Below are 20,107 nucleotides of genomic sequence, written 5' to 3'. Positions count from 1 at the left end.
AACTCCTGGAACATATCTTCTGGTTTAATTTAATCTAAAAGGAATATAGTTCGCATGCTCCAAGACTGCCACGTAACGCAAACCAAGGCATGGTAAATGAAGACAATTGGGAAATTTGCTTCAGAAGCACACTTCTGGTCCAAGGTAAAACACGGATGTGGATGCATCCACTAATAAGTGTGATTAGGGCTTATTATTATACAAGCTGTGTGCAGTTACCTGCAGTCAAGAAGACATATTTTACAGATGTAATTTAACAATGTAAAGGCTATAACCTTAATGGTGAAATGTTTTCTTATTCATTTTTCTGTCCATAGTAAAAAGTAGATTTATGTAATCTGGACTGTTTGTCCCTTGAAGTTATGTTACTGTATTGTCAGGAAACAAACTCTTTTTGTTAAGAAATCTGATTACATGTTTGAGTTATTGACCTTTTTTAACACTTTTTTTTTTAAATGAAGATGCTCATTAAGATCTTTTGTCTACAAAACAAGTATGTTTTTCTATGCCATAGGGCAACCAAATTCTAATTGCTGGCTTCATTATACAGAAAAGTAGAAGTTTAACAATCAAGAGCATTATTACACATACATAATTGAGTTTCATTGCAACTTATGAAAACATAAACTGTCTTAAACACACTTGCAGAAAATGTTGCATCATCAAATCAACACTTTTATTATACAAAAGTAATTGTGTGTAAAGACACCAAACATATGTTACATATACAAGAGAAGAACCACAACAAAACAGAACTCTAATAAGATTCAGAAGTCTTACCAATTCTCAGATCTTCAAGAGTTCTTTTTGCTTTGCTTCTTAAATTAATATGACAGATAATGAAGGCCAGTGTAACTAACACTAATTAAACATACTTCAGCTGCTTTTGGACAAGGCCATTTGAACAAGGTCTAATTTGATACAGAAGATAGGATTCATTCAGAAGTCTGCAGATGAGTTTGTCTATCCTTATTGTCCATCTTAGAAGCTGGAGATAAGCTTTTACTGAATGTGTTTCATTTCATTCTAACCCAAATTTCAAAAAAAATGAACAAATAAGCCATTGCCTAAAATGCCTACTTCTTTCTATGCAGTCAAATTTAGATATCTGCATTGTATAAGTCTCAAGCTAGATGAGATCAATCCAATTTCTCTCAGTCTTCAACACAGATTGTTAATAGGATTTGAACTGGAACCTTCAGTCCAAATCAAAGGTGAAATTGTATTGCTAGACTCTTTTAGTAAGAAGAGGCATTGTGTGTATTGTGAGTCATTGTCAGCTCATCTTCTAATATTCAACGTCTTCTGCTTTGGAGACTCACTGAAGAGTCAATCAGTTTGTCAGCTGAGATGGTAGCCTTCAAACACACCTTTTCCACTCCAAGTCTTGGTTGTAGGACATAGTCTCTCGTCATTTATCATGATATCCTGTGGCAGGCCTTGTTAACACAAAGATGTGACTTAAGTCCAACCTTGTTGTTTGAGTTTGGACTCATTTGAGGTTTCCCTTCTGGAACTCCTGAGTGAAGCAGGTGGAAAACTTTTGCAAGATTGTTTTTCTTCTTGTCGGTGTGTTTCTTCACTGTAGCAATGTGATTTACCATTTACATGGGAATAAGCCTTCAGGTATGAGATAGCCTCAGCTAATTTAGAAGGGAACAGTGCAACACCCCAGGCAAATGTACATCCTCTGTAGACCAGTGCATTATTAGGGGACTCAGATAGATACGCAAGTTTCACTGGGTTGCAGTATTTTCTCCACATTAAGCGTATATAGGTATATATAATCTTCCATTTCCCACTGCCCCACATCTTACATTTTGGATTAAGCTAATCTCATTCTCAAATTTTAAATTATCTCCTAGAGAAAAACTTAAAAATCTATATTTGTATTGTTGTGGTTTAAACATCGTCAGCAACTAAGCACCACGCGGCTGCTCACTCACCCTCCGCCCCCACCGCCACCGGTGGGATGGGGGAAAGAATCGAAAAAAAAGTAAAACCCGTGGGTTGAGATAAAGACAGTTTAATAGGACAGCAGAGGAAGATATAATAATAATAATAATAATAATAATAATAATAATAATAATAATAATAATAATAATAATAAAAGAATGTACAAAGGAAGTGATGCAATTGCTCACCACCCACTGACTGATGCCCAGCCCGGCCCCCCTAGCCAACTCCCCCCTAGTTTATATACTGAGCATGATGTTATATGGTATGGAATAGCCCTCTGGCCAGTTTGGCTCAGCTGTCCTGGCTGTGCCCCCTGCCAGCTTCTTGTGCACCTGGCAGAGCCTGGGAAGCTGAAAAGACCTTGACCAGTGTAAGCATTACTTAACAACAACTAAAACATCAGTCTGCTTTCACATTATTCTCATACTAAATTCAAAACACAGCACTATACCAGCTAATAAGAATAAAATTAACTCTATCCAGCCAAAACCAGGACAAGTATTTAAATTTCACATGTTGCTCTGAGTTTAATTATTATTACTAGTAATATTTACTACTAATGTACATATTATTTTAGGGTACTAGCCTTGTTTGAGATGTCACTGTGTTTTGAAAAAACACATGGAAAGAGTCAACTCTCTAAAAGAAGATACTAGACTCTGAGGAGGATATAATAAATTGGGATGAATGGACTTAGGCAACAGTTCATAATACACCCATAACAGGGAACAGATTTCCTTGTTCCTAGTTCAGAGCCTTGTCCAAGAGACCACAATTCTAATTCAATCTCATCTCAATTAATCTAATCATTGGGTAGTAAGTTCCATATTACACCTTTTCCTGATCCTTAGCAATAAGTAATTAGTTCAGTATAAGCATCTGACATTTTCTCCTGACCATTAATAAAAAACAGTGCAGCTATTGATTCCAGTCAGTAGCACCTTGACTGTCTTCCCCCACAAATAAATGGTGAGTGCAGGAAATAACATAAAGCTTTTTTTTTCCTTGGGACTCGCAGTGTCTCCTTTGCCTTATCCATCAACTGTTTTGCTAGTATTTGTAATGTGCCCTAATGTGACATCTTTGCTTGGTTCCACATGTTTTATATATCAGTTCCTCTAACATTCAAGCAGACTTTATAGAGATCTATTCAGAGACTGATATATGTGCACTATTAATTGTATATATTATATACAGTATATGAAGCGAGAGGGAGAAAGAGAGAATCTGATTACTTTAGGGCATCAGCTCCTTTCAACCAATAATAATTTAACATCTCTATTAACTATCTTTTGATGTTCTCTGTAGAGGGTACATACTGTTTTATATACAGGATGCATAATAAATCCCTATGAATTATGCTGCAATTGAGTAGAAAGTCTATAATGCATAAGTGATGGAGCTGCAAAGCAGCTAGGAAGGATTTTCCTTTCAAAATAAGGTCACGTATTTATATCTCATAGTGCAACATGATGGGTGCTGAGGAGCAAGAGGCACTGAGTTGCACTTTCTGGTGTGCTAAGCCTTTCTGTATATTCACTGCTGCTGGAAAATGAGATGATAGATGATAAGAAGAAGATGAGGAAGAAAAACCCATAACCTTCTGAACCTCCAACCAAGGATTTGGGGTGACTTTCTTCAGAATAGAGAAAATAGAGGATGGGATTAATCTCAGCTATCATTAGCTAAATGAGGCATCTCTTCTCAAGTAGGCTAGCACTTTTAGTCACCTCTATTAGGTGGGATTGTTGAACCCTGAGAGGTGCCCACTTGTGCTACAGGTGCTCTCCCCCCTGATGCCAGAGGGAGCCTAGGGAACTAGCACAGACTAGATGCCTATCTCTTGCAGCCAGTAGGTTGGCAGCGGGGCATCCAGCTCACTGTCTGAAAGAAAGATATTCTGCATCCCAGCTGTATCTCCAATCCTTTGAGACTTCAGAATACATTTTAACTTATTGTGGCAAAGAGACTCTATGTCATAACAGGTAGCGTATCTGTCTGAGAAGAAAGGGAGCCATATTCCAGTATGTGTTGGCATATGACAGATCAGGGACTTGAGATTGATTTTATCAAAGTTGATGCATTGAACCATCTATGCAAGGAGCTGTCACTCACTGTTGCAGATCCCATCCTGGACCAGCCTGAAGTTCTGTTGAAGTAGTACATTAACATAGTAAGTTCTGTTTTGGAAAAATCAGTGTTTTCCATTTCAGAGAAATTTACTGAAAGAAATGCCAACTGTCTCAACTGCCTAGTCCTGCCCTGAAGATCTTTGCTCACCTTCTATCCATTTGAAAACAATCTTGTTTAACCATTTGCATTGCTTAAATTTGGAAATATGGTCACAAAATATTGTGTTTTCCTAGAGTAACTGCGTATTAGAAAAAAAAAAATCTGATATTCTTAGCTATAAATACAACAACAAAAGTTATTTAACTTTATTCATAGTCTTGAAAGTTGTCAGTTAGAAGTAAGGCTCAGAGAATTATCAATTTTAAAAAGTTGTTTTCTGGACATATCAGTTTGTTGTAACTAAAGTTGTCCATAAAAAAGGGTTCATTCCAAACATAGAAGCCTCTCAGCTTGAAAACCAAAATGGACAAAAATGCATGACTGTCAAAACATTATATGTTGCTTTTCAAACCAAACAAATAAACAAACAAACAAAAAGCTAAAACAAAACAAAAATCCTGAGTTGAGGGAGCTGGTTTACATGGTTTGCCTTTCAGGACATTAGTTAATGCATTAGAACTTATCTTAAAAATTAACTGAAAAAGAATTGGAACTGAAAGGACAAAGATTCAATCAATTTTTTTGAGCATCAATTTTTAAAAATCCTGTTTTCCTTATCTGGGGTAAGATTGCATTTTCATATATTCACAGTTGTCACAGATCAAAAAAAATAATTCTGGCTTGGTTTCAGCTAGAACCATTGTCACATCCTGTATGCTATGGCATTTGTATATAATGTCTATGTGTTTGCCAAAGAAACCACATACGAGTCTGTGCCTGTTTCTGTCCACAGTTAGGCAGGCAAATGTATAACATGCATTTATCACATGTGCTTGAGAACGGGAAAGAGACTATGTAGGGATTCATATGTGTGTAGGGACTCCAAAACCAGTCTAATTTTCTCTTATTCACAGAAATCTGTAAAGATTTGAATGCATGAGTGACTTCTCTCTTTCCAACATCACTGCTCTGTAAAACTGACCAAGAGATTTCATGTGCACATGATTTCTTGAGAAATGTAGGATGTTTCTATGTCCTCCCAGATCGGCCTCACACAAATTATAGGTGGAGAAATAACACAGTTTGTCCAAATAATAGGTAAAAAATAAAGTATCTAAACATGAGAAGAGAGTCCTGAAGCGCAAGGTTGAGTGAGAAGTTCCTATCTCCCTATGTCCCTCTTATCTAAATTGGGGGAGAGGGGGCTCTTAATGTGAGCAGAGAAACACTCAAAGGCTTTTCAATTCTGATTTCAGTTTTAGCTGGACACATACTAGAGTTACATATAGTTTAAAAAAAGGAATCTCAGTGTGAGGCAGCTTAAAAACCAGTGTGTCAGCAAACCTGTTTCTTTGTAGGATGAGTCCTTTCTCTCAGGAAGGATGGAAACCTTATTTTCAGTTCTTCAATTGTTTGTGGCTTCTTGGGTTTCAACAAACTCTACATAGTTGTATCAGGATCCTCAGGAAAGTCTCTTTCTGTTTCTTCTTAGGTCTGGCTGTGTCTAGATACCCTGTTCATCTCCAGAGTCCGCCTGTCTCAAGGATTCCTCTAAATGGTTTTCTGCCAAGGCTAGCCTGTCCTCTAGAAGCTTCTCCAGATGAATATAATCAAGTAGATTTCAGGAATAAGTTATTTCCCCTGTATGTACCACCATAACAGCTGAAACTAGGCAAATGGGAACTTCGCTCCCTATTGTGTAGTCCTCTTTTAAAAGAATTTGAGTCACAGGACACTGCAAGCTGACAATACAGGGTTGTCTTTGCCACTCAATAGGTTTTAGGTTTCTCACTGAGAAGTCAACAAACAACAAACAAATGACACCAGTGAGAAAAACAGTTTCCAGGAAGTGTAAACAATACAAAAGAAGAATACATTAAAAAACTGAAAAGGAAAAGCTATTAAAAACCAACAGGAAAAATTAAGTATAAATCTCTAGATTATTAAAACTTCAACTTTTCCTTCAAAAAATTATTACCTTATAGTTTTTAAACAGCTCTAATGCTGATGTGCTTAGTTCCCTACTAATTTTGACTAGTCAGCTGTACTAAGCATGACTACATTGTGAGCAATAGCATTAAAAAATGTAAAACCAGTGTAATACAAAAGGCAGCTGGCCCAGTAGTGCAAGACTAATGCAGTGTAGCCCCTCATTTCTTGTTGCTTCATGTTACCCAGTCAGTTCATCGCCTTGATGATTCAGATGCTTTTTAACTCTATGCGTATGTGAATGTGTGTGTGTGTGTGTGTGTGTGTGTATGTCTACACACACGTATGAGAATGCATGCATGTGTTACACATATATGTGATGTGATGTGACTACCAGTTTGGAGTCTTCGAGATCAGAGTGGCATGGAATAGAAAAAGCAAAAAAGACAAAGACATTGCTCTGGCACAAAAGAAAGCTCTGGCTTTACAATGCGTCAGGACTGAGTCACTCAACCTTGAACCATCCCCCTGACTCTCCAAAATCCTTCTGCAGGTAAGGACACTGCTCTAGAGTGGTATTCACCTGGTAAAAATGCTTACATTTATGGAGAGTGAATGGCTGGGAGGAAGGTAATTAAATATGATATTACACATAACGGTGCAGTGCAGAAATCATGCAGAGTGACTGTCAACATTCAGTGAATAAGACCAACTTGAAATGGAAGATGAAGTCACTAAGTTATTTTTGCACTGAATATCCAGAGACTGGCCTCATCATGGCCTCAGATCTCCAGTTACATTTCACAGCTACACTTGTGTCGCCATTGCTTGCCTTTAGCTTTTCAAAGCTCTATATTTTAAAGGCTCAGACAACAAAACCCACTGTGAGGAAATACTGGCAAACTATTAACCCATAACCAAGGACAGGCTGTGAGCAATATTTTAAAGAACACAATTTTTCCTCTTTGTATTCTGTTCATTGCTGCTTCTTGTGAGATGCATATAGGTTTTCTGTAGATTTTTGACTTAGATTATCTATCTTTTTTTTTCTTGTCTTTACCCTAAAACTTCTGACTTTGAGCAAGTTGCATTCCTACTTCTCATGCTTCCACTTCCCCATCTTTTAAAGGAATGAATAACGTCAGAGTAATTTACAAAGGAAGTTTGATAAAGGCTGGAAGAGTCAAATGCATGTGTTGCTAAAATACAGCTTGGGGGTTCTCCTAGCTGTCACATATTCCTTCACAGGAGTGGCTGAATAGTAATTATGAACTCATGCTTCACATCATGAGTGTGGTTGTTATGATTATTTGGAGAAAAAGAAGAACTTTAACAATTCCCCGAAGTAGCTGGCTGTGCAGGCCTGGCCCTGCGTTTTCACTGCCTGCTTTTTTCTTTTGTTCCTCTTCTGGTCCAGTTCCTCCATCTTCTACACCCCAGAATACTTTCCAATCTTTCTGAGGAAGAAAATCTCCCCCTTTTTCATGGCTGTAGCTTGCTTTTTTCTATGATTATTTTTCTTTTCTTTCTTTTGAGTAGTTACAGCTAAATCTACCTCACTTCAGCTTTTCTTACACCTCTTCCTATAAATATGTCATTCTTCTGCTAGTACTCAGATGCTGCCTACTTTTTACCACTTCTGCTATCATGTCGCGACTCTTCTATCCCTGGTACCCTCTCAGGTCTTAGCTTCCACAGCCATCACCTTTGTTTTCTGCCTCCAAGACTATTTTTGCAACATCTGCTTCAATTGATGGTCAACAACTGCTGCTGTTTTCTCTTCTATTTCAGAATGAGAAGTGAATCTCACCTGGAGCTCTGAGGATTTCTCCTGCACTCCTGGGGATGCTGTTTAGCCACTGACATTTTCCCTGCTAAGAGTTGTCACTGTGATTACTTGTATGTGGCACTTCTTCAGCATGAGAAAACATGCCCTAGCAAGTGACATTTGCCTTTGACCTTTTGTGACTCCTCTGCCTACTATTGCACATTCCTCAAGATAAGAGAACTCATAGTTTTCATGCTGTCTCTGTTTTATATTTAGGTGATTACAGTGGTCAGCTTTCCTCATTGAATGAGAGATCCAAAGGAGCGTTGCTTTGGAAGAGCTCAGAGCAACCAAGTATCAGTTCAGTTCTTTGGAACTGGGTGGGGTGAGAACCTTACGTGTTGAGCTGGAACATTGCAATGATTTATCCTGAAGGGAGGTCCCACTTGCTCAAGCAAAATATTCCTCAAAGTTATAATATAATATGAGGAACCAGGAATTGTTTACTAAAGGGGTTCTGTAAAATGACTGGGAATTGACTTTATGGCCTGAGGATATCCCCTCTTATCATGTGTGAAATCCAGACAATGGGCTCATGGCCCATGTTTTGCTTATAGATGATAGCTATCATGTTAAACTAGCTCAGTCCTTCTCAACCTGTGAACCATGAAGTATTAGAAATCAAGACAGAATCTGGGGAATGATTGCAGGGAATCATCATAGCTTCTCATTTACTTTGCCTATTTAGAAGGTCAAATCTCCAAGTCAGATATCTTCATTCTGTATCTACATGACAACTTGCTTGAAGGATATGGAACTTCCTACCAAGACATGTCAGATTCATCTACCTTCATAAATTTATGTCTGAGAGATCCCTGACAGAGCTGGGACCGAACTGGTCAGTCTATAAAGCACAATGTGATTAGCTTGGGTGACACACTGGATGGATATGTGTAGACAGTTTCCATTTTGTCATTTACTTATTCTGAGCTAATCTCTCCAGAACATCTGAAACACTGCTCAAATACCAAGAGTAGAGGAGTAATAGATGGTGATTGATAGTTTTCACTTTGCTTGCACAGTGTATCCAGCTCCCCTCATTCACTGCCCATTTAGGTAAGTTGCTTTTTACATTTTAACAATTCAGCAGAGACTAAAGTTGAGCTCACACAATTACCGAGCTTGCAACAAAAAACGTCTTTGTTCTGAATTGTCAGAGATTCTTTTCTATCTCCTATTGCTTCCTCACAATATCAGAGATGGTTCCAAATCTGTCAGCCTTGTTTTATTTTGAAAGTAAAGTCAAGATGCCTAAGGAATTTTAGAAAAGCCAAGTTTAAAGTGATGAGAAAAGCGATAGCAAACTTGTATGGAGACCATAAAGGGAACAGTATAGACACTTGGACTGTCACAGCATAGGCATTCATGGTCCCATGGGAATAGTAGGAGAGGGAAAGGGAAATGTTTTAGTTTTTCAGATTAGGATATCCAAGACATTACCAATATCCAAGGTTAGAAGAGTAAGAGGCAGATTTGCACATGTTTATGCAGACCAAGGAAGCCTGGGGAAAAAGAAAAAAAGCACCAAAGCCCACACACTGATCATGGGCAAATTCGTAATTATTCTGACACTGCTAGTGATTACTGCCATGCAGTCTTTTGGAATAGCTGCATCCCTTAACAGGGAATAGCACACTAGCACTGTTAAGGTAAGCCCTTCTGACATGTACTTTTGCAGAAATGTTTGAATAAACAAATACTGCAATAGTTGGAACTGCTTTATTCAGTCTTAATATGCATCTCAGATACACATATCATCTTGACAGGCATGAGCAAATGCCCAAAAGCTGCCTCTTTTTTTTCCTTTTTCTTGAGGCTGGCATTACAGCTATATGTATCTATGCCAGCCCAGTGGCTAACAGATCACATGAAGAAAAGACCTCATTCCTTCCTAAACCCTACTTTTCACCCACACTCATCCAAATGCGCAAGCATGTCTGGCTGGCCATCCTTTAGTACAGAAATGTGAAAATGATGGAAATCCTTCTCCTAATTGGTATGAGGTCATTGGTATGAGGCAAATACACTCAAGCTACAAAGTATTGAGAAAAGCAGTTAGCAGAACAAGAAACATAACAGATAAACAGTGTCTTCTGCAAAAAGCCTAGTTTAAATCAAAATAGTGCAGCCACAGTTTAAGTAACCTTTCCCTTCAACACTTGGCTCTACACACAGATACTGGTTTTCTTGATATGAGTTTGGATGAACAGAACTGTTGGGTTTCCTTACAGAGCAATTCATTTCACTTCCTCTTGCCTCCTCCTGAAGAAATAGGGAGAGCTTAATACAAAGAATTTTTGTGGGTTTTTTTGAATCATAGCCCCTGATATAACTGAGTTCAGGTATCAGCAGAGGTCTCTGGTTTGTATAAGACTAAAAAGGGCAGCAATAATGCAGGAATCTAACTGAAACATGCTGTTTGGAAGTGTCTATTTTTCCTAACTGATTGGCATTTTGTTACTACCAAACAGAAGAAGCAAATTTGCCTTGTTTTTTGCTGGGGAGCTGCTTTGCATTTAAAATATTATCTGGATTAACAGCTGCCCTCTGCCACACACATGCACACCCATGCTTTCATGACAACTTTGCTCCCAGGTTTCACCTTTAAACGCTTACTTGCAGCAAAGCTTCTGAGTGACCTGTGAACCATACAGAAAGTCTCCGAAGCCCTGAGGCAAAAGGGTTAACCACAGATGACAAAGTGCAACTGTCACTCCTATAACTAACCCTTCATGCCATTTTTTCTAATAGGCTTTTACACTTTCAAATTGCTCCATTCTCATCCTGAAAGAAACAGCTACTGATCCTGGGGCAAGAGCAAGTAAAAAATAAATGACAACTTGATTTAGCTGGGATGGCCTGTCACAAACAGACTGGTGATTTGTTGCTTTCTGCAGTTTAGTATACTGTAGCCCAGCCAGATACAGTCATTTGTATGGGAATGGGCTGGCAGCATTTGCTTCCATTCTGAGGAGGCTCTTCAGAAAGGTTTCTGAGCCTGCAGTCTGTATTTATAGCACCCACTGCACTGGTGCAAGTGCTGGCTTTTCCACCTGGTGGGACCTCTGTGCCGCAGGTTTTGAGACATGAAGCCCTCTGTGCTATTCCTTCTATGTTGGGTGCTGGGGCATAGCAGTACACTCCCATGTGGCCCCATCTCCACCTCCTTACTAGCACCTCTTAGTAAAAGGGTTTGTTCACGACCTCATGTGCATTCAGCTTTCTTCTGCTCCACTCTTCCACCCCACGCAGCCCCATGGTGTCTAGTCTGCACCTTTAGACCAGACCACAGAAACAGGGAAACAACAGGACTGGATTGAACAGTATCCAGCTTGGCCAGTGTGTTGTCTCTGAGAGTGACCAAAAGCAAATGCCTAGGGAATAACATGGGAACAGGGCAACTATATTTGTTACTTTCTCAAATACTCTCCCAGCATGTAGCAAAAATTGCTCAAAAGTCTCCTAGTCTCCAACATTTTGAGGGAATTCCTCATCCACAGACATGGCCTTTAATTGATAGCTTTTAATGATTTTTTTCTCTATAATTAGCCTAATGAGTCTTTCAATCTGTGTCATCCTTTTGCCTTTGTACCATCTTTCATTGAGGAGTACCACAGCTTCATTACATGCTATTGAAAGGACACAACCTGCTAACATGCCCGTGTCTTGCCACCTATCTGTCACTCATCACTTTACTCTAAGTTGGTGTTTGCTCTCCCTTTCTTTAACAGTCCTGAATGGAGGTGAAAGAAGGGACCCTTGCAATTTCTATAAATGTCTAAGTACACAAGCTTTACATTTAAAATACTTGTCTTTGTCATCCCAAGGCATATCATCATTCACCATCTCAAAATTTATTATCTAGCTGTCCCATTTTCCTATTTATTTGTCTCAATGGTCTCTGGTTGCACTGATTTCCACATTCATAACAGAGGCCCAGACTCAAGATATATAGCTTTCTGTTTCAGCAGAATCAAGGAAAATCTTTGAGTTTTTAGGGGGAAAACTTTGATTTTCCAGTTGCAACTAAAATAGGTTGAACCACATTATCAAGGGAGACAAACCACATTCAGCTTTTTGACTGACCTTTATGAATTCCATTAATCTTTAATGCGAAGGATGATTTTGATATGAATTTCTGAAGTTTTTCCATGTTTACATCTAAGTGAAAGACATAAGTGAGAACGTTACATGCTCCTTTAACATTGAATCACTCATGTTTAGAAAAGACCTAACGGTTCATGGACACTCCTCAAGGTTGATTCATCACCTGTGGTAAGCAGGCTTTTAAACTAGATGCCTTAACTGTCTAAAGTCAACAGTGATTAAACCAGGCTTACATCATTAAGTATACTAGAGACCTCCCAGATGCAATTTCTTTACTTTGTTGAGTGCAAAAATGCCCCCAAGCCCAAGCTTCTTGCTTTGATTGTTTTCCATAGATATTTACAAATAAATGGAAGAAGTGCAATAGGTGAGCATGGCTAGACATGAGGGCTTGTAGTATATCTAAATGTTATGTAATTTTCTTAAATTGTAATGTCTGCATCAGGGACAGGCATTGACCACTTTAGTACAATTCCTGGTGCAGTGCAGCCTTAACCCATGACTATAGTTTCTAGTCATTACCACACTACAAATAATAATAATTTGTAGTAGTAGTAAACAATATATTTAAAGGCAGGAAACAAATATAACCAATAGCAGAATTGTGCAATGCCAAAATGGCATTAGGAACCAGTAATCTGAAAAAGGAATCTGTTTGAAGAGATCATATTATGATGCTCTGACTTTACTGATTAGAAATTCTATAGGACAGAAACATAATTTTGTTCAAACTACCAGTAATAATTAGTGATATAGAAGTCTAATTATTTGTTGCTTTTTCCTTCAGAAACTCCATTTCAATCATTCAGAAAGTCTTTGTTTATTTATTGCTAACTAGCGTAAAAACCTCAATTTATACCATGAAATTAAAAAGTGGTATTGGTAGGAGCTGCCTTCATGCTGCAACTCTTATCAAGGAGGGGAAAAGAAAGAAGAAACATAGTGCTGCTGTTTGTTAATTAATAATAAGGCAGCCAAGCATTGCAGAACACTAAACCCACTCCACTACAGCTCAGATGTAAGTCTCCTTTTTTTCTTATTATCTATATTTCAGTCATTTCTAAAAGCCCCTGACTGGTTTCAGGGTGCCATTGTACAGGTACAGAATTGATGCATGTCCTTGAAGAATGCCATTCTGAATATAGTCAAACAGAGAGAACTGAGTCAGTGAAGCAGCTTGTCTATTAATACCCAACAATAAAAGTAAGAAAATAAATCTGTCTCCTTTCATTTAGTCCAGGATGCAAGTCAGTTGATCCTATGCCCTCCACCTATTTAAAATCTTAGTTCATATTTTTGACTCACATAATTCACAAATGCTATTTTTTAATGCTAGACAACACTTTTTAAAGGAATCCCCATCTTTATTATTGAACTACTATTTTGTTTTAAGCCATTTACTGTAGTTCATACTATTCAATTATTCAATATTAGAAAACATTAAAACTATATGAAGCCAACAATAGATACAATAGATTGGCAAAGAGAGAGTAAAATTACAGGCAGTATATAGCCTGCTTGTTTTTATTCATAATAATGTAAAATAAGGTGACTGTTTTTTAATATAGAAAAATTCAGAACTGAGACATTTCTTAGAACTGAGACATGGGCTAGAAAATTTCTGTGGGCTGTGATCAGAAAGCATGCTTCAAGAAAAACCATGTTTTGTCTTCTGTTCAATAAGATAATCTTGTACTAGCAAGTTATACACATTTTAAGATAGATTTTTAGACATTTTTATTAAGATAGTTTAGAATTAGTAAAAAATGAAATTATTTTTCTTCATGCTAAGAATTTTTTGACTTTTTTTTAAGTTTTCTTGTTTAAAATGGTGGTTTTTTGATACTGAACCTCTGTTCGTACTATGTAGATGTCCCAAAACCGTCCTTGAAATGTACTTCTCAAGTATACATAAATGAGGTAAGTATACATAAATAGGTAAATAATGACCTATTTTTTTTTCTCTGTAACAGGTTGGCCACCTGCGAGTAATCTTCAAGGTAAAGCTTAAGTTTTGAATCTCAACATCAGTTTTCTTTGACATTAATTATCCTTTTAATCAATCACTTCACAAAAGTCTTGAAGCTGTTGCATATGAATTCTTCATCTCTTCGTTGTATTGCATAGTTCTTCAACAAACCCTCAGGATGTTGTTTAAGATATTGGGGGAGAGGGTTGTTTGATTTATTTTATTTACCTCTTCCTGTGAAAATCCCATTCCTCTTTGCCTAGTTCCCTGAATCTTTAGACTATGTCTAGAAATTAATGTCGGTTTGACCTGACCCTTTGTACACTTCTGAAATTTTTCAAGGCCCTGAAATGCTTTGATTCTTTTTTTCTTTCAGTCCATGATCAGAAATAGAATTCTCTGATGCAAAATTGAAATCATCATTATTCCTGTACACTTCTAATACAAAGTTTCAGATACATATGGACTCAGTTTTTTCTAAATTAAGAACCTCAGTTTTGCTGGAGATCAGTTGTTACTGAAAAGGAGAAGGGTCTTTTTATTCATAAGCTTGTGTTCTGTGGGGTGTTTTTGCCCTTAAACATTTGCACGTACCTATATCTCGCACTGCTTTAAAACATAATATTTCCTAAAAAAAACAAGAGTAAACTAAAAAAACCCTGTATGCTTTGGTTTCCTCTCACTTAATTTTAGATGGGCAAATTAGAAGAACAGTTCCCTTTGTTTCCTGTTCTGGTCAAAATGGAAAAAAAAATCTACCAGCTGAAGGTCCCTCAAATCCCAGGTGTGCTTAGTGAGTCTGTGGAGCTGCTTTTCCTCTTCTATTGACTACCAAGAAAACCTAACCTGATGATGTTCCTAATTTGGAGCCTCTTAATTTGGTACCTCTGTTAAATATCTCTAAATGAGCAGCATAATTCTTTGTCAGCTGTGTGATTGTCTTAAACTCACTGTTTTAAAAATCTGGACAGCGCTCAAGCCAGATGTATTCCAAGCCAGAACTACACTAACTTATTCCCGAGGCTGTGTTGGTATTGGTCAGATACTTGAGATATACCTATTTGATTTGGTCTGAGAGCAATTTTTGTTTTGGTTCTGATTACCAAACCTGCTAACTTTGTCTCTTTACTAGATAACTGTTCACATTCTCATGAGGTTTACTTTTCACCTTGCACCTATGGATGCAGGTATAATTTTCTGATAATGAGTCCATTTTGTACATCCTTAAATAGTTTTTTACTACGGAAAAAAATTTTCTTAATTGTTTGGCAACTAACTTAACTTCATAACATACAGTCAAAAGTACAGGTGCTGAATATCCTAGTGCCAAATATCATTTGACTTAACCAGACAAGCAATCTGGCAGAGAATGAAATGACACATGACCAAAGTTGTGATTTATAAACCTCATGTTCTGCCCATTACTATTGTAATTTTTTGAGACAGTATGGGAGCAGTTTTTTTTTTTGTTGTTCTGTCCTGTCTACATTTTTATTTATTTATTTACCTTTCCATAGGTAAATGTCAAATGACTGTTTTGGACAGAGCAAAATTTGAAACTCCTAGCTAAACAAAGCATCAAATTTCCTTTGCTTAGGGGGGAAAAAAAAAAAAAAAAAAAAAAATTGATCTACTGACCGTGGATACTTTTAATCTGGCTATTAAAATACTCTAAAAATAAGAAAAAAATTATTCTGGAATAGTATGTTAATAATATAAGGAATAGGGGTGGAAAATGAACTAATTTTAAAATGGGACCTGATAAATGTATAGAATGGATTATAAGGTGTAATTGCATTTGGTATCAGAGGACAGGATTTGTCAGCTCAGATATCCTCTCCTGCTTCCTTATGCTGTGTTCTCCTGTTATTCACTCATGCTTTAAATAAAGCTCTTTTTATCAGAGATCATAAGCAAGAAATTGAAGAAAGTCCACCTATTTGGACCATCTGCATATGTCATAATTTCTGTCTATGTATCTTGATTGTAGCATGCCTACTTCTCTACTGTCTTGAGCCTCCTGTCATTTACATTTTTGCAAAGCAAACTTTATGGCAGGTATTAACTACTTGCATTCAGTATTTTAACATTTTACTGCTGCATTTTCCAGGTAGAACTCAGTATAGAATCAGATCCAAAAATGTTGTAGATTACAGGTTTACTGGCAACTAATAACTCTAGTACAGCTGTGGACAGAGGTTTGTGTTTGGATCATTATTGGTAGGGTTCTGCTTCAGCTCATTTCATAAGCAGACTCTACCTAGTAAACATAGTAACTAGAAATGGATGAGGAAAACTCAGTGAGATCCTTGCTGGAAAAGGTGTCTCTTACAAAACCAGCAAGAAAACAATACAAGAAATGTAAGTGATAATGAAATAGTGAAATATGAACAATAGATATGAACTCATCTTGATCAACAAAATGTAGAGTCAAAATATAATAAAACCAGTACTGTGCATCTTACTCATTGCATATGCAGAGACACCTTAACTAACATGAGTAATCTGAAAGAATGAAAGTCATCAGGAATGATGTTTGAGGGCTGTTTAAGTAATGTTACCTGAATATTATCTGATGAGTTAAAACAGAAAATAATGAAAAATATAAATTCTTTCTTTCTTTCTTCAAGCACCTCTTGAAATGTAGGGAGGTAAACTGCAGTCAGAGGACTCCAGGGCCATAAAGTCAGTTATTTCATCATTCTGCCTCCATTATCTTACTCTACACCTTTATGGAGATGCAAAAATGACTCTGCTATCTCTGGACATTACAAGGTCAGCCTGCTATTCAGTTCAGTGGCCTCCTTAAAGTGCTGTTGTCAACTCACGAGGCAGAGTTGGATAAGCTGAGTACAGGTGGCCGGCTCTACAGGAGAGAATAACTGCCTTTCCCCAGTCCCCACCCACCCTGCAGTCTACACTGAACCTGAGGAACTGCAGGAACAAGCCATGGATCAGTAAATTGGCAGAGCTCAGAGATCAGTCAGTCAGTCAATCTTAAGAGCAATTCATTCTTGGATTTGTGGATGCTGTGCAAAAGGATGCTTAGAAAAATCTAGGATAGGGTAGTTATTAAAGAAGATTAAAGGGTATTATCGAGTGCTTCAGCAAGTTATAATTAAAAAAAAAAAAAAAAAAAGGAGAGAGGAAAAAAGAGAGAGAGAGTGAGAAAGAGAGAGTAGGCTATTTTTTCCAGTCAGTGAAGTTTCAAGGATGAGAAGCCTAGTTTTGCTTTGTTATTGACTTCAATATTAATTATACAGTATTTTTTCCACTTAACAAAAAGAATCGGCTCCTTCAATCCAAATTCCCTAGTTAATTTCTTTAAGGTAATAATGCATACATAAGACACAGACTCAATGTTTTTGCCAATTAGAGGTGCGCCAGCCTAGCACACTTGCTGAAAATTTAGTCTCCTCTGAAAATTGAGTGCTTCATGACACATAGGTAGCCCAGGTATGAATCCTATCTTCCTAAATGTAAAAGGTAATTCAGCATTTGCTTCAATCATGCAAAGTGCTCTACAGGGAAGTATCTTTCTGTTTTTTCATCTTGAGGCAGAACTGGATGAATTTTATGGTGTTACATAGAACATCAGACTACATAACCTGATGGTCACATGTGCCCTTAAAAAACTGTGTGTATCTATCTATGTAATGACCTGTTCTTTTGTACATTTACCCTCACTATAGCAGCTGATTGCCCTCAAACTAAGATATTTAAAGCAGAAGGCATTCTTATAAAGCCAGTACTGAACATGCTTCCCAAAGAAAGCAAAATAAATCATAAACCCTTTCAAATTCTGAAGGAATCGAGGTGTTGGTTTTGTTTTTCTTTTTTTAACCTTGGATCTAGATGATATTTACTTGTTTTTACTGCTTTTACCCTGGACAAGAAGACAAATGGCAAGACCTAGCTTCCATGGTCAGCTGGAAACTGGGAGTGTTTTGTTTTTCTAGAAAAGATTTTTTTTTTTCCCAAACTACACAGCAAAATCCAGTCTTGAAGGAGGAACCTCTTTGATTCTTTATCCTGGTTCTGTCTTCAGATGTTGTTTCAGTTTCCAAATAGGTGATGGAGCATGATCTGCTTTGGAGATTCCTGGATTTCTGGACTGTGGACTAGGGTGCCTCCTAATCTAAAAATGAGGATATTCCCATAGACATTAACATTCTCAACACTGCAACACACCCTCATTTTTCATATGCAATGTCCAGCAATGGCATGCAGCTGATTAACACTTCTTGACTGTGCTGAAATCTGGTAGCTATAGCTAATTCCTCTCCTTGTATTCAGACCACATTCAAGACTCAATTAAAATCTTCTCAGCATGTGCTGTATCTTTCACTTATCAATGCTAATGACCAGGTCCTGAAACCTCCATTATACTGTGTGGTGCTTTTTGCTTCCTGGAGCTGTGCTACACAGAATCTGACATAGCAAGGGCTTGTAAAGACCCTTTACGTCCTTAGATTCCAGGCCTGCAAGGTCACTTCATCAAACCAAAGCTCATTGAAAAGAAGGAAGAAAGGTGATCTACCATTCTGGCCTCGGATATTGTAGCTGAAAAAGCCCTTTGCCATTTATATTTCAACTTTCAATGAGTATATGACTCAGTACTGGAAGGATTTGTAGCTGACACTCAATAGAAGATCTCGAATTTTGACAAATCCCATCTTGAGCCGAGAAGAGAAACATATATTGATCCTAAGTGTGCCTAATTCATCTCTGCACTTGTAATCCCAAAAGAAAATGGCTTCTATGACCAGAGGGCGTTCAATATTTTTTCCATCTTGTAAAATAAACAGCAGTTATTTTAGTGTGTCTTCATGCGTCAGGAGCAACATTGTAAGTAAACAAAGCACTGATTTTTTTCCTCTCCTCTTTCCTGAGCAGAGTTATAAGAACTGCTGGGCCTTTTGATTGGACTAATTAAATTGTATCAAATAATTCGGACTGATGAAAGTCTGGAGGCCACAGCACCACAGCTGAGATCTGTGGCTCTGAAAGGAAGCTTCGTTCCTTTATCAGAGAGCTGTATTTCAGCAGGGATCACGTAATAAATTGCGAGGAAATTCATTTCACCCCGATGATCTAGCCTCAGCCGCAGTGTGATGGCACTAGCATTTCGGGGGTGCTGCAAATAATGATACATGGAGAGATAAGAGGCTGAGTGCTGTTGTCAATTACATTAGTGTAAATCTGGAGAAATTATATCGATTTTACTGGTATTGCTTAAGATATAGCCTGAAGTCAGGATCTAGCCCACGATTTTACTTACTGTTCCATTTTTCAGCATGTCATATCAGAACAACTGACTGCAAAATATAAAAGGTTTAGAAGTTCTGTCCTGAGAATCACTCATGACAAGATTTGGATAGGAAGCAACCAACCATCCTAGCTGATGAATATTTTCAGTTTCTAAAGCACACTCAACTAGAAGGACCTAACCATGCAGCATACTGTGCATGAAGTCCTCCTCTAACATGGGAGAAACAGTCTGTTGTGGGAAATAACCAGACCAGGCATTTGAACCTGAGTCTCCCATCATTATTGGGATATTGAATTTTATGGGGCAGCTGGGACTCCTTCCTGACCTAGCTAAGATTCACTAAATATGCTGAGTTCCTGTGAAAAGTTTTCGTTTCAATGAATCAGTCTTTTCTGAAGCAATGACAACAAATGCTGAAAAATTTCCTATCAGCTCCAATAATCACGTGAGGGAGCATCTGGCTGCAAAAGACTGGTGAGCAGGGCAGAGTATTTTATAGACAGGTGAGAGGCATTAAGTGCAACTCAGCAGGGTTTTGACACTTTTAAGCAAGAGACTGTTATGGGAAGGAGAAAATGAGGAATTTATTCTACACTTTAGATTTTTAAGGGCATTGTTATCTTAGAAATAAGGGTAACATGGTGTACATGGATGGTTGTTGAGAATGGATGTCACACACATAAGCACCCAAATTTTCCCCTGTTCTAGATCTGGTTTCAGTTTGCTTCCCCCCTGCCCCCCCCCTCCCCCCCTAGAATTTCTTAAGTCAGTATTAAGTGCTTCTACAAGTTCAGTGGCATATAAAAAGCAT

The sequence above is a fragment of the Ciconia boyciana genome, chromosome 4 (genome assembly GCF_034638445.1).
Source record: "Ciconia boyciana chromosome 4, ASM3463844v1, whole genome shotgun sequence".
NCBI classification, from domain to species: domain Eukaryota; kingdom Metazoa; phylum Chordata; class Aves; order Ciconiiformes; family Ciconiidae; genus Ciconia; species Ciconia boyciana.
This window is presented reverse-complemented; position numbering follows the sequence as displayed.